The sequence below is a fragment of the Marmota marmota genome, unplaced genomic scaffold, assembly GCF_001458135.2.
Source record: "Marmota marmota marmota unplaced genomic scaffold, marMar, whole genome shotgun sequence".
Lineage (NCBI taxonomy): Eukaryota > Metazoa > Chordata > Mammalia > Rodentia > Sciuridae > Marmota > Marmota marmota.
Genome location: NW_025999942.1, coordinates 1944928 through 1957226, shown reverse-complemented (window position 1 = coordinate 1957226; position 12299 = coordinate 1944928). Strand labels below are relative to the sequence as shown.

General features: G+C 42.9%; 1 protein-coding gene and 1 long non-coding RNA gene across 3 annotated transcripts in view; one reads left to right on the top strand and one right to left on the bottom strand.

Annotated features, from left to right (window-relative positions):
* The window catches only part of Spata13 (spermatogenesis associated 13), a 340611-nt gene that overhangs the window by 140888 nt on the left and 187424 nt on the right, over positions 1-12299 (bottom strand). The window contains exon 1 of one of the 2 annotated variants that reach the window (XM_015498706.2): positions 7654-7849. The exons of the other annotated variant lie outside the window; for it this stretch is intronic. The gene's annotated coding sequence lies outside the window, so the exon portion shown is untranslated. Of the gene's footprint in view, positions 1-7653; positions 7850-12299 lie in introns of those variants that run through there. 2 annotated transcript variants of the gene reach the window in all.
* Positions 6972-11853, top strand: LOC107153200. The gene is made up of 3 exons (XR_001504884.2): positions 6972-7497; positions 8309-8445; positions 11603-11853. It is a non-coding gene; the product is annotated as an uncharacterized LOC107153200 (long non-coding RNA).

The window sequence follows — 12299 nt, the reverse complement described above, 5'->3', positions numbered from 1 at the left end:
GGGGGATAGTAGAGGATAGGAAAGGCAGCAGAACACAACAGACACTAGTATGGCAATATGTAAATCAATGGATGTGTAACTGATGTGATTCTGCAATCTGTATATGGGGTAAAAATGGGAGTTCATAACCCACTTGAATCAAAGTGTGAAATATGATATATCAAGAACTATGTAATGTTTTGAACAACCAACAATAAAAAATTTTTAAAAAATAAATAAATAAATAAAAAATAAAAGTTAAGTAATTTTGTCACCACAAAAAACAGGTATAGAGAAGGCTGCCCTTATAAATAGAAACCAAAAGAAAGGGCTGGGGCTGCAGCTCAGTGATACAGTGCTTGCTTAGCATTCATGAGGCCCTAGGTTTGATCCCCAGCAGGGGGGAAAAAAAAACAGAAATACTTTATCCATGCTGACAGAGAGAAATTCGTCACAGAAAAGGAATAAAATTGCTAGCTTAGTGTTTGGCGCAAAGCAGGTGCTCATCAACATTTGCTGAATGAATAAAACAATGAATGAAGGTGGAATGAATATGTATGGCAGGATAATATATGCAATAAGATTATACATTCCTTCAAATAATGTTTAGAAATACATAATTTATAACACAATGACATTTAGATCCTAGAAGACAGATCAGTTGCCAAAGAGAGGCCAAATCTGGAAATAATTTGAGAACTTGGTTACAAATGATGGTTTAGAAAAGGTACCAAATCCTAGGGCACCTGATTGACTTGAACATTTCTATGCACTTTGTAAAGCACTGGTACTTCACGATCTTAGGCCCTTGTTCTCCACTCATAGCACCATCTTCTGAATCCTTGCTCCTAGAGAATGCTCAGAGGATTGGATGTAGAGATCCCCACAGCATTGGAACCATTTTACTTTCCAACTCTCAGAACAAGGCAAGACACCACTATAGATCTGCAAACTGACGTGCATCAACATGGTTTATTCTCAAAGGAAATGGCACCTCCATTGCTTCTAATCACAAAACCACCACAACCTCTGTCAGCAGGCCTGTCCTCAGCACTTCCTATGTGCCAGGGATGTTCTTCTAAGAACTTTATATAGACCCATTCAGTCCTCACAACAGCCTATGACAGTGGTTCCCAAACTTGATTCCACCTGGAAGCTGTCAAACATCCCAAAGTCTAGGTCATGCCCAAAACCAATCACAGGGTATTTTGTTTGTTTGTTTGTTTGTTTGTTTTGGGGGTTGGCGTGGAATAGACCTCAATTTTTTAAAGATTCCTCCAGCTACCCCTGACTAGGTAATGCCAACGAGCAGCTAAGCTTCTGAAACCCTCAGCCGAGAGATCCGGTATTACAATGGCTGAATGTATGTGTCCCTCCAAAATTCACATATTGTCAGTGATTAGGTCATGACGGCTCCACCCTGATGAATGGGATTAATGCTCTTACAAAAGAGACTTCAGAAAGCTATCTGGTCCTTCCATCTTTTCTGCCATGAGAGGACACAGTGTTGGTCCCTTTTTGCCCTTTTCACCCCTCCTGCTATTTGAGGATGCAGCAAGAAGACCCTCACCAGACATCAAATATTTATGGCTTAAGCTTGGGCTTCTAAGCCTGCAGAACTAAGTTTCTCTTCTTGATAATTACCCAGGCTAAGACATTCTATTATAGCAGGGAGAAGGGAATAAGATAGATACTGTCTATGTTTTTCAGATATGATAACTAAGGCACAGAAAGGTTAAGACCTTCACAAGGTCACACAGCTGATACAGCAACAGAGACAAGCAGATTGCCATACAACTACTAAACCAAATCATGGTAGCTTCAGGTGTTCCAGAAAGAGATTATACAGTGGCATTAAGCAGGGTGGACAAAATAAACTGTTAGGACATACACTGGGGAAAGAAGTACACAAATGTGGATGACTGTTGACTTGAGGGAAACTATCCATCACACAATCAGGAAGGAGCACAGTCACAGGCACAGCCTTTGCAGTTCTCTGCAAAGGTATTCACGTAGCAATTAAAAAGTAGCAGTTCAGGAGCTGGGAATGTGGCTCAGTGGTAGAACACTTGCCCAGAATACTCAAAATCCTGGCTTCCATCCACAGCACTGTAAAATAATTAGAAAAAAAAAAAAAAGAGTTGCTATTTCCAGGTTACCTCCTGAAAGCACCTGCTCTAGAACAGTAGTGCTCAGACATCAGTATGCATGAAAATCACCTGGGAGGCTCATTAAACTACAGAGAGCTGGGAGACACCCCCAGAGTTTCTAATTCAGTACAGCCTTAGAATTTACTTTTCTAACAAGTTCCCAAGCATTCTTGATGCAAGGGCTATGCCTTAGGTGCACAGGATCAGACACATTGACAAGCTGGGGGCTGTAGCCACAAGAAGCTGTTTGAAGGCCTCTGGTGATACCAAGCTAAAGTCCACCTCCCCACCTCTGTTTATACTGTCCCCAGGAGGCTGGAATGCCCGCCTTTGTCAGTGGCTTCCCTGCCTGCTCTGTCCTCCAGGAAGCTTTTCTGGATCTCAGAGCTCTCCTGTGCTCCCCAACACCCTCCATATAAACAAAACACCTCACCCACTGCTAGGTTTTTGCATATTCACCTCTCCCACCAGATAAGAAGGGGAACCTCTATGAAATTAATTCTAATTTTCCATCTTCAGTATCTAGTAAGTGTTAGGTATACATTTGTTCCTCCAAACCAGCACTGAAAGTATTATCACACCTGTGATCACAATAGCCATAAATCCACATAATTCCCCAATTAGTCAATTAGTGATGAATTAGAAAGAAGCTTAAACATCACAGGAAAGCGGTCTCTCCCTTGCCTTCCCTGGGAAGGATGGAAATGGAGCCCATTTCTGAAGCATTAGAACCACAGAGTCCAAACATACCCGTAGAATATGTTCAGAAGAACAAGCATAAGTTGTTCAAGACTTAAGACCTGTTATCTCCATCTATATCATACATGGTGTCTTGTTTAAGGACACTGTTATAATTTTAACACTCAAGTACAATAGACTGCTCACTGTACCTATTACACAGTATTTTTTCTTAAAAAAAAAAAAGAAAACAGAGACTGACCTAAGGTCTGACCTGTAATACCAGGAACACATCTCATCGCAGGGCTTCCATCTGGCTGTCAGACAGTAAAAGCTTATTCGCCCTTCCCCTTGCACATGCTCCAGCAAAGATTCCCCTTTCCCAGTTTGCTGAAGTCTACAGTAGGGGTGCTGGGGGCAGATGTGACTAAGGGGGGCAGTGTTAAGAGGACAGGGTAACTAATTGGCCTGAGGAAGGTCCTAGAGACCCCTCAGGTTGCTTTCCTACCAAAAATGTTCCAGTTTGGCCATTTGAGGCCTATGTTCTATTTTTTTCTAGGGACAGTTTGCCAATTTTAAAAAACTTACTCTGCCAAAGTGTTAATTTGGGTTGAGGGAACAGGCTGGCCCTTCCCCTCTCCTGGATTAGACAAGTGGAATTCCTTAACCCTGTGGCTAAATCCTGAGAAGAAGTTAAGGATCAAGTGGGAGAAATTTTGAGACAGGTAGATGGTCCATGAAATTAGAACATCTAAGCTCTCTTAGATATTTCACAAAGACAGTGAAGGGCCTGTTTCAAGGAAAAGGGTGGGAGTGTTTCTGACCAGGAAATCAGATCCTTTGTAGTCCTGGTTAGACAAGAGACAGTCTGTCATCTTGGACATTGGAATGTGAAGACTATAAGACTACCTATGTTGCCATCCCAACCACAACACATTGCCAGAACCACATGGAAAAAGCAGCACCATTCTCTTCTTGCCACAATTTCCCGGGTTCAGAGAGGAAGACAGCACCGTTTACACCCAGGAAAGAGCCAAAACTGGACCCAGAACTCTTCTGAGCCTTCAAGCTCATAGGCCTTGCTGCCCAATTCGGTGCTTTTTCTTCTTCAGCTCAGCAAGTAGGAACCATCTACCTGGTAAAAGGTGTAAAAAGCTTTGTAATAGCTTTTCTGTCTCAGGGAGTCACAGGCTATAGAAGGATGCACATGGATCTCCTAAGCCAGGCAATCCTCAGTTCAAGTCTCAGCTTCAGCTCTGATGATGGAGCTTTGGGCACCACACAATCCTCATCTGGACACAAAACACGGACAACAATGTGCTCAAAAGTTTCCTCCAGGGGCTGGGATTATAGCTCAGCAGTAGAGCGCTTGCCTCGCACATGTGAGGCACTGGGTCCGATCCTCAGCACCACATAAAAATAAATAAAGATATTGTGTCCATCTTTAGAAAAAAAAAAAAAATCTTTAAAAAAAAAAGTTTCCAGGCTGGAGATGTGGCTCAAGCGGTAGCGCGCTCGCCTGGCATGCGCGTGGCGCTGGGTTCGATCCTCAGCACCACATACAAATAAAGATGCTGTGTCCGCTGAAAACTAAAAAATAAATATTAAAAAATTCTCTCTCTCTCTAAAAAAAAAAGTTTCCTCTCTTCTCCCAAGGGGTCCATGGCCACCTGCTACACTCTAGAAGTCTAAGAGAATAGTGCAGCCATTACACACAATGCACACCTTAGAGCAGCAGGGTTTAATTCTGTCCAGAAAAGTTGTCTTGGAAGGAGTTGGGCATCATAAGTAAACAGGACTCTTGTATCTCCCTGAGGGTGCGGGGAAATTACACAGAGGGCACAGGTAGGAACACAGAGAAGAGTGTGGGGCAGGGAGGTGGCAACACAAGAACAGCAGCTACTCTTGCCCTTGACTTGCTTTCTCTCTCATTGCTGTTTGATTTGCAATACAGAGAAGAAAACTGTGTACCTGCTTTGTACTAATGCATTTCTCTCAGCAAAGGGGAAAACACAAACATCACAGTTACTGATTTTCATATTCCATGTACTTATAAAGTGTGCCTCTAGAAAGCCAAGTACCTTTAGTGTTCTTTCCTCACATTTTAGAAATAATAGTTCTTTCTAAAACATCTAAATTTATATTTCTGTGATATTATGATCCTAATTATGCCATTACATGTCTCAAAAGCAAACATTTAAAAATATTTAGCTTTCACATGGAAAAAAGTGTGAAGGAAAAGGAAGGGAAAGACAGTTTGTCACTTTCAACAGCAGAGAGATCAACCCACCAAGCTATAGAGCCCCATGGGCAGCTCTACTTCTCTGCTGCTTCCCCTTGGATATGTCATTTTATTTCTCTGGGCCACAGATTCTTCACCTGTGGAATGTAAAGTTCTTTCCAGCTACCAAAGTGTATAACTTCAACAACAGTCTATCTCGGTATCTGTAAATGTAGAAATACTTGCCTCCAACTCTTAGGAGGGTGAAAACTAACAAGGAAATGTTTGATCAAGGCTTCAAGATTGCACAATGAAACAGAAATAAACAAGTCTTATAAAATCACAGTTCTCAGGGACCCCAAAGTCCATCCAGCTAAAGTGAAAGTGAACTTTCACCACACAGGAGATGATTGGCAATGGTCTTTTTTATGACATTTTTTTTCTTCCTGGCTGAGGGAAAGCAGGCAGAAGGCACAGGTGAACTGACAGCCCAGGTACTATCCTCAGGCATTCTAGAGAACACCAGGCATTCCAAATTTTCTCCAGCATGGTCCTATAAGAGTTTGTGTCCTCAACAAGTGTACATTGCAGACTAAATAAAATATGTCAAATAATGACCTCATTTCTAAAACTAAACTCCAAGCATGCCTGAGTTTGAGAGGCCAGTCCTATGGCATGGAAGCTCTGTGCCTAGTGAGAAGAGGAGGGTTTCCACCACTGCATAGCCATGAGAAACCTAGCCTGTTACTTCTCTGAGTTCCCTTTTCTCATTGGTAAAATAGGGACAATGTAGATTCTACATTACAGGGATGTAAAGAGGATTTTAAATGAGTATTAATTACATGTAAACCCTCAGAACAGTATTTAGCACACAGCAAGTGTTTAATAAACGCTACCTAATAATCATATTAATGTCAGTATTAACATCATTCAAGAACTATATGTGCTATTCTGCTTCAGTTAAAAAAAAGAAAGAAACAAAAGAAACAGTGGCAAATGGGAAGATCCTGAGATCCAGATCACTCCTGAGGAAATGCAGCTGCCCCCTCCTCCTCAGAATGTCTCCTCCCAGACATTCTGAAATACAGATGTATGCAAGGTAATGGAGTGCTAAATGGAAAGGAGGAAAAGGAACCTAGGGATGCTAAGGGACTGTGAAAAAGCACAACAGAAGGACCAGAGACCAGATGTGCTTACAAGGGCAGCAGGGAGAGTGCTGGAGAAAGCACTTGCCAGGAAAAAGCAGGTAAATGGGAAGAAAGTGCCTGTAGAAGGAGGAGGTAGGGGGGACAGGATGGGACACCCAAACAAGCAAAGGAGCAAAAATAAAGGAGGATATAATGAACCTTAGGACTGGGAGAGAGGTGAAGAATGGCAAATTAGGGGGCCTTAGAAGGTAGATGCAAATTAAAATATTGGATAAGAAGAAACAGCCACATAAAGAGCCTGAGGATGGGGAAGGGGCAGAGAACAAGGTTCTGCAGCACATGGAGGGGTGCATAATTAACCAGAGAACAATGCTGTGAGGAAGTTTAAAAGTGGGGGGAGGGGAGACTAAAAGAGAAACTGGGCGTTTGTTAAGAAAGGTGGGAAAGAAAATAGAGTGGAAACAAAAAACAAAAAAATTAAAATAGGATGAAATTTCCCTGCCTGTTAGTAAGAATAAAAGAGGGCAATGAACTGGGCGATCTGGAGGAGTTAATAGGGAAGAAAACACTAGGCAACAGAAAATGAGTTAAGGTGCAGACTTGGGAAACCATGGTTACAAATGCTAAATAAATATCAAACAATTATTCTATTTGTCAATATAATTATCCAACGCTGGGAAGCAAATAACCCAGACTTGCTTTGATTTTTTTTTTTTTTTCAATTGGAGGGAGGGAAATTTGCTCTGATCCTGTAACTGCTCAGTCAGATGGGTGGCCCGCCAACACAGGTCACCTGAGTTCCCCCTGATGCTGGCAGCAGCGCCGGCTTCTACCTTCCTGGGACTAATAATTCTTCCACCTCCTGAACAGAAATGGTGCCAATCCAACTCTGCCAGCTCACTCCCTTTCAGTCAAGTAAGGACAGACATCAAGTCCCAAAGTCTTTCTCCTGGAATAAGCCCCAGTAGGGAACTGGGGGAAAAACTTGCTTTCTAAGCCAAGTTCTCCAACCGCATCCCCTACCGGTCCTCTGGAAGCACAGGTCGTGCCGCTGAAGTGAGCAGAGCGTTAAAGGAGTCACTAAGCAGCCAAGGGTTTACTCAACCTTTGTCCGTTCTTCCGACGCAACCCCCTCAGACCCGGGCCAGTGAGCAGGGAGCGCGGGGTAGAGTTTCAGGGTAATCCCTGGACGGGTCCAGCAGGAAACCGCCTCTTGCAAGAACACCACACGCACGCTCTGACCCGAGGCAATGCTGCTGGAAAAGCCGGAGGGCGCCAAGTAACTACTGCCCGGCAGGGAGCACAAACAGCGGCCCAAAAGGTGAGCAGCCGAGGCAGGGCCCACGAATCGCGAGGAGGAGTTGAGAGCAGTATACCCTCAAGTCCCTGAGGCCGTCAATTACTCCCCGCGTGCCCAGCTAACAGCCCGCGCCCCACGGCCGCCGGGCAGACCCGAGCGCCCCCGGTGCAGCCTCACCTCGCGCTATCTCCACTTGACGGAGCCTTCAAAGCCAACGTATCCAAGACGTCCTTGCGCCCCAGGGACTGCTCCAGGCCAGCAGAGCCCCGAGCTCGCCGGGTTCTCTCCGGCGCGGCCTCGGGGCTGGCGGCTCTGGGACAGCGGCGGGAAAAAGCGCGGAGCAGAGCCTCCACCCGCCGGCAACCGCCGGCTCCCTAAAACCACGCCCCCCGGCCCAGCTCCCTCCGGCCACGCCCCCGGCCGTGGCACGCCCCGCCGATTCACCTCAGGCCACGCCCCTGATCGGCTCACACCGCCCCCCCCCCCCCTACCTCGGGCCCAGCCCTACCCCCTGGCCTTGCCCAGTGGCGCGGCTTTTCTCTTGCAACCACCCCGAGGCCTTGCCCTCTGCACAGTTCCTCCACTCTACTCCATCCTTAGATCCAGCTCAACCCCGGAGTCCTCCCCACTCTCACTTCACCCCATCCAAAAAATTACCCCCCTACCACGCCCCATTCCTCTTCCTCACGCCTCAGCCCCATCCCTGTTTCTCCAGTCACAACGCCCCCTACCCAGCGCAACTCTCTTCCAGCCTCCCATCTACCCCCCACTGCAGCTCGCAGACTGCCCCACCCCACCCCCAGCCGGGTTCCTCTCCTACTCCCACCCAAAGCGAACTCCTGGGTCCGCCTGAAGAGGGAGAAGCCGCCTCGTCGCCTGGGCAACGGTCCCCACTCCTAGCCCCACTTCTGACTGTAGTTCACGTGGGGCGAAGGCTGCGCTTGATTTCAGAGTGAAGGGAACCCCAAGGTGAGGATGCTTCAACCTACTGGTTTCCCCAGGGCCTGGGGCAAGTCTTGTGAGGGGTGTTTCAGTGAACTCAAAGGACCATCGTCACCTTTCTTATTTGTCCTAATCATTGATTCACATGAAAACCACAGAGGGGATGCAAACCCTTCTGTGCCCCAAATGTCCCATGATTATTTCCTGTTACACAACTAATGGAATTCATAAAATAAGTGCATTCTTTTTAAAAAGTGTAGTTTTTAAGATGATTACATTGATCGGTTATAATGTGCAAGCACGATTATTATAAACATGTATTACTTTTACAATTGAATATCCACAATTTTTAGACAAAAGGACAATTAATATATTGCCCGATGAAAATAAATTGATGTTTTAAATATTGAAAACACTAACCTGTGTGATAATATAATGGTGGGTATATGTCATTATGCACTTGTCAAAACATAGAATGAACCTCTTATAAGCCATGATCTGTAGTTGTTCATAGCCTATCAGTATTGACTCATGGGTTGTAACAAATGTGCAGAACTAATACTGTTGACAATACAAGAAACTGTGTGGAGGGAGGGAGTATGAGGGAGAGTATATCAGAACAGTACAATTTCCACTAAGTTTTCTGTAAACCTAAAACTTCTCTAAAAAATAGGCTACCAATTAAAACACGCCAAGATATTAAAGTAGTATTACTAGGTGGTAAAAATATGGGCAGATTTTATTTTATTCTTTTAGTTCCCTAAATTTTTGACAATGAGCATGTATGTTAAAAGCACAAAAAATATTCTTAAAATAAGCTGTGGAAAATTTTATAGACATAGCATGAAAGATGATATAATTGAATATTCCATTTTATTTCTATTTTATGTAACTAACAAGATCTGCATGAAGCCCTCATAAATGAAATCCATCTTAATATTGTTTAAAAAAGAGTATCAAGGACTAACTTGAAAGTTTTTTTTAGTATCTCGTTAGAATTAACTTAAATCTGAGCAGTAGGTTTTGATTTTTCTTTAAAAACATCTGTGTTTCCAAAGATTGTTTCTGCCTGCTTGGAAACCACTATTAATATTTACACACAATGCTTTTTTTTTTAGCAAAGAAACCATTATATTTGAAACCACATCCTTGGGAAAATAGGTTTGGCATTTAAATGAGTAGATTTCTGTAGAATCAAACAGACTTGAACTAAAAGCATCCTGCCTCTCAGACACCCAGAGTGACCCTCAGTAAGCTAAGTTTCAGCTTCCTCTTCAGTGTGGAGCTGACAGTGGTAGCTCCCTTTCTTCATTGGTTGGGGAATTAAAACTCTTAATATCATCTTAATATATATGGGTGCCTGATAATTGTTAGTTGTCCTTTAAAACAAATAAATAAACAAACATTTTTCAGGATTTCAGTGGAGCTCCATGAGCTCCTGGGATAAAACGTATTTCTGGGTTCAGATTTTAAACTTGTTAGAGGAAGTCAGGATGATTCAAGAGAAAAATAATTGATTTGATACAGAGAGACTGGGTACTAACCTCCACACTCGCTATCTAGCTATGTGCACCACATGGGTTAATACCATATAACTCTAATTCTCACTTTTTTAATCTGAGAGATCCGGGCCAGATATCTAGAGTTTTTTGTTTTTTGTTTTCCATTTCCATTATTCTACAAGGATTATAAGTATCTAAATGACTTCTAACTAAAAAAAACAACAATAAAAACCTGTATCTGATAGAGGCGATTCTCCCTGCCTACATGTCTGGCCATCACTCAGCCCTGCAAACAAAGCTGACATCTGCACTCCATTGTTCCCCACAAATGGGAACCTCCCAGGGTCTCTTGTCTTTTTTCCTCTCTGCTGATCTGCTAGTACCCAAGTTTAACTAGCAGCTCAAATTCTAACAGTAGCCAATTTAAAATTTTCATCTAAGATTGTTCATAACAGCACTGTTGCTTTCTACAGGAGAGTATCCAGGGATAGAAACTTTCACCAAGAGTTTTTTTCCTGTCATGTAATAGAAATTATAATCTATCTTCCCCTTAATATTCAGTGAATTCTTAATAGCCTATGGGCTTTACATTCATTATCTTAAAACATTAAAAAATGGTTATCATTCTCATTTGATAGATAGGGAAAACGAAGTTCAGAGAGGCTGGATGAATATCTAAAGTCACACAGCTAATAAGTGATGGAGCCAGGACTTGATTTCCTGCACCCGCTTTTAAACATTATGAAGAAAGCAGTACTGAGTTCCCCTCAAAGTCCTGGAGAAGAATTGCTGGATTTTCCCTCCCCCTAATTCAGCAAGAGTTTCTTAGAAGGAAACTTTCAGGTTTCTCCACATTTCAGGTTTTTCTTTGAGTATCTTCTACAAGATAAGAATTCTAGTTTCTGCCGCACCTTCTACTGACTGTTGGGAGAAATCCATTTTCTATCTACATTGATAGAACCAACCTAATTTATTAACTTATTAATCACAAAGAAGGTTAACTGTCTTTTTAACCTTTCCACCTAGACCACTGCAAAGAGTAATCTGAGGTCAGTGTTGGACACCACCGACCTGGCTGTCATCTAGAGGGAGTACCTTCATGTCTAGATCTAGAAGGGGGACACTGAAAGATCAGCAAGAATTATTCACACATACTCCAGTTGACTTTATCAATAATATTGCTTATGTTTTATCTTCATCTATCAGTCTCCAGCATTGTGTTTGTTTGGAAGGTAGGAATGGAACAAAGGAGGTTAGTTGACCCACAACTGCCCCTGCAGCATAAAGTAACCCCAAGACCATGTGTCTCTTCTGTTCTCTAGCCTTGTGATTTCAGGAAAATTCCTTAACCTCACTATGACCAGTTCCTCATCTGTGATATATTGTGGTGAAGATTAAGTGTGATGATGATGTATGTAAAGTCCTAGCTCAGTGCTTAGCACATGGTCAAATGCTAAATAAATAGTGGCTGTCTTTGAATAGAATGGAGAAGGTGGCTGGCCATCTTTAATTCCATGGTTGCTTTAGAGCAAAGACCTAATCCGAAGCTTCCTAGAACGATAAAATAATGTTTGGCATTTATCAAATTATCTCAACATATAAATGTCTACTTAGGGGAGGGTGAGAAGGGACCAAATAATTTGGGCAGGGAAAAGAAAACATTGTCTTTGCTTTTTGCCCAGGAAAGGATGTCAAGGCCAGTGGTTCTGGAGAGCACAGAAGGGACAGGCCGGGATTCAGCTCCAGGGAACTATCTGCAGAGACAACCCATCTGCTCAGAGAAAGGGATGCTTTCACACCAGGGTTGAGAGGGAACACAGATGGGAAGGTCAGCCACAAGAAAGAGAAGATGATGACCGGTATAACATTGTCCTCACAGTTGTTATGGAAAATAGTATGTTGATCCTTCAAAAAATTAAAATTAGAATCACTATATGCTCTAACAGTTCCACTGCTGGGACTATAGTGAAACGAAAGCATAGATTCAAACAGATACTCATACAACGTGTTTATAGCAGAATTGTGCACAATTGCCACAAGGTAGAAGCAACTCATATTCATAGGTGGATGCAAAACTAAAGAAAATGTGGTATATGCATGCAAAGGAATGTTACTCAGCTTTAAAAATAAAGAAAATTCCAACTTGCAACCTGGATAAACTTGAAGACACTACACTGAGTGAAATAAACCATAAGCAAAAAGGCAATATATGAATCTACTTAGACGAGCTACCTGGACTACTCAAATCCAAAGAAATCAAAAGTAAATTGGGAGGGCTGGGTTGTGGCTCAGTGGTAGAGCGCTTGCCTCGCACATGTGAGGTACTAGGTTCAATCCTCAGCACCATATAAAAATAAATAAATAAATAAAGAGATATGT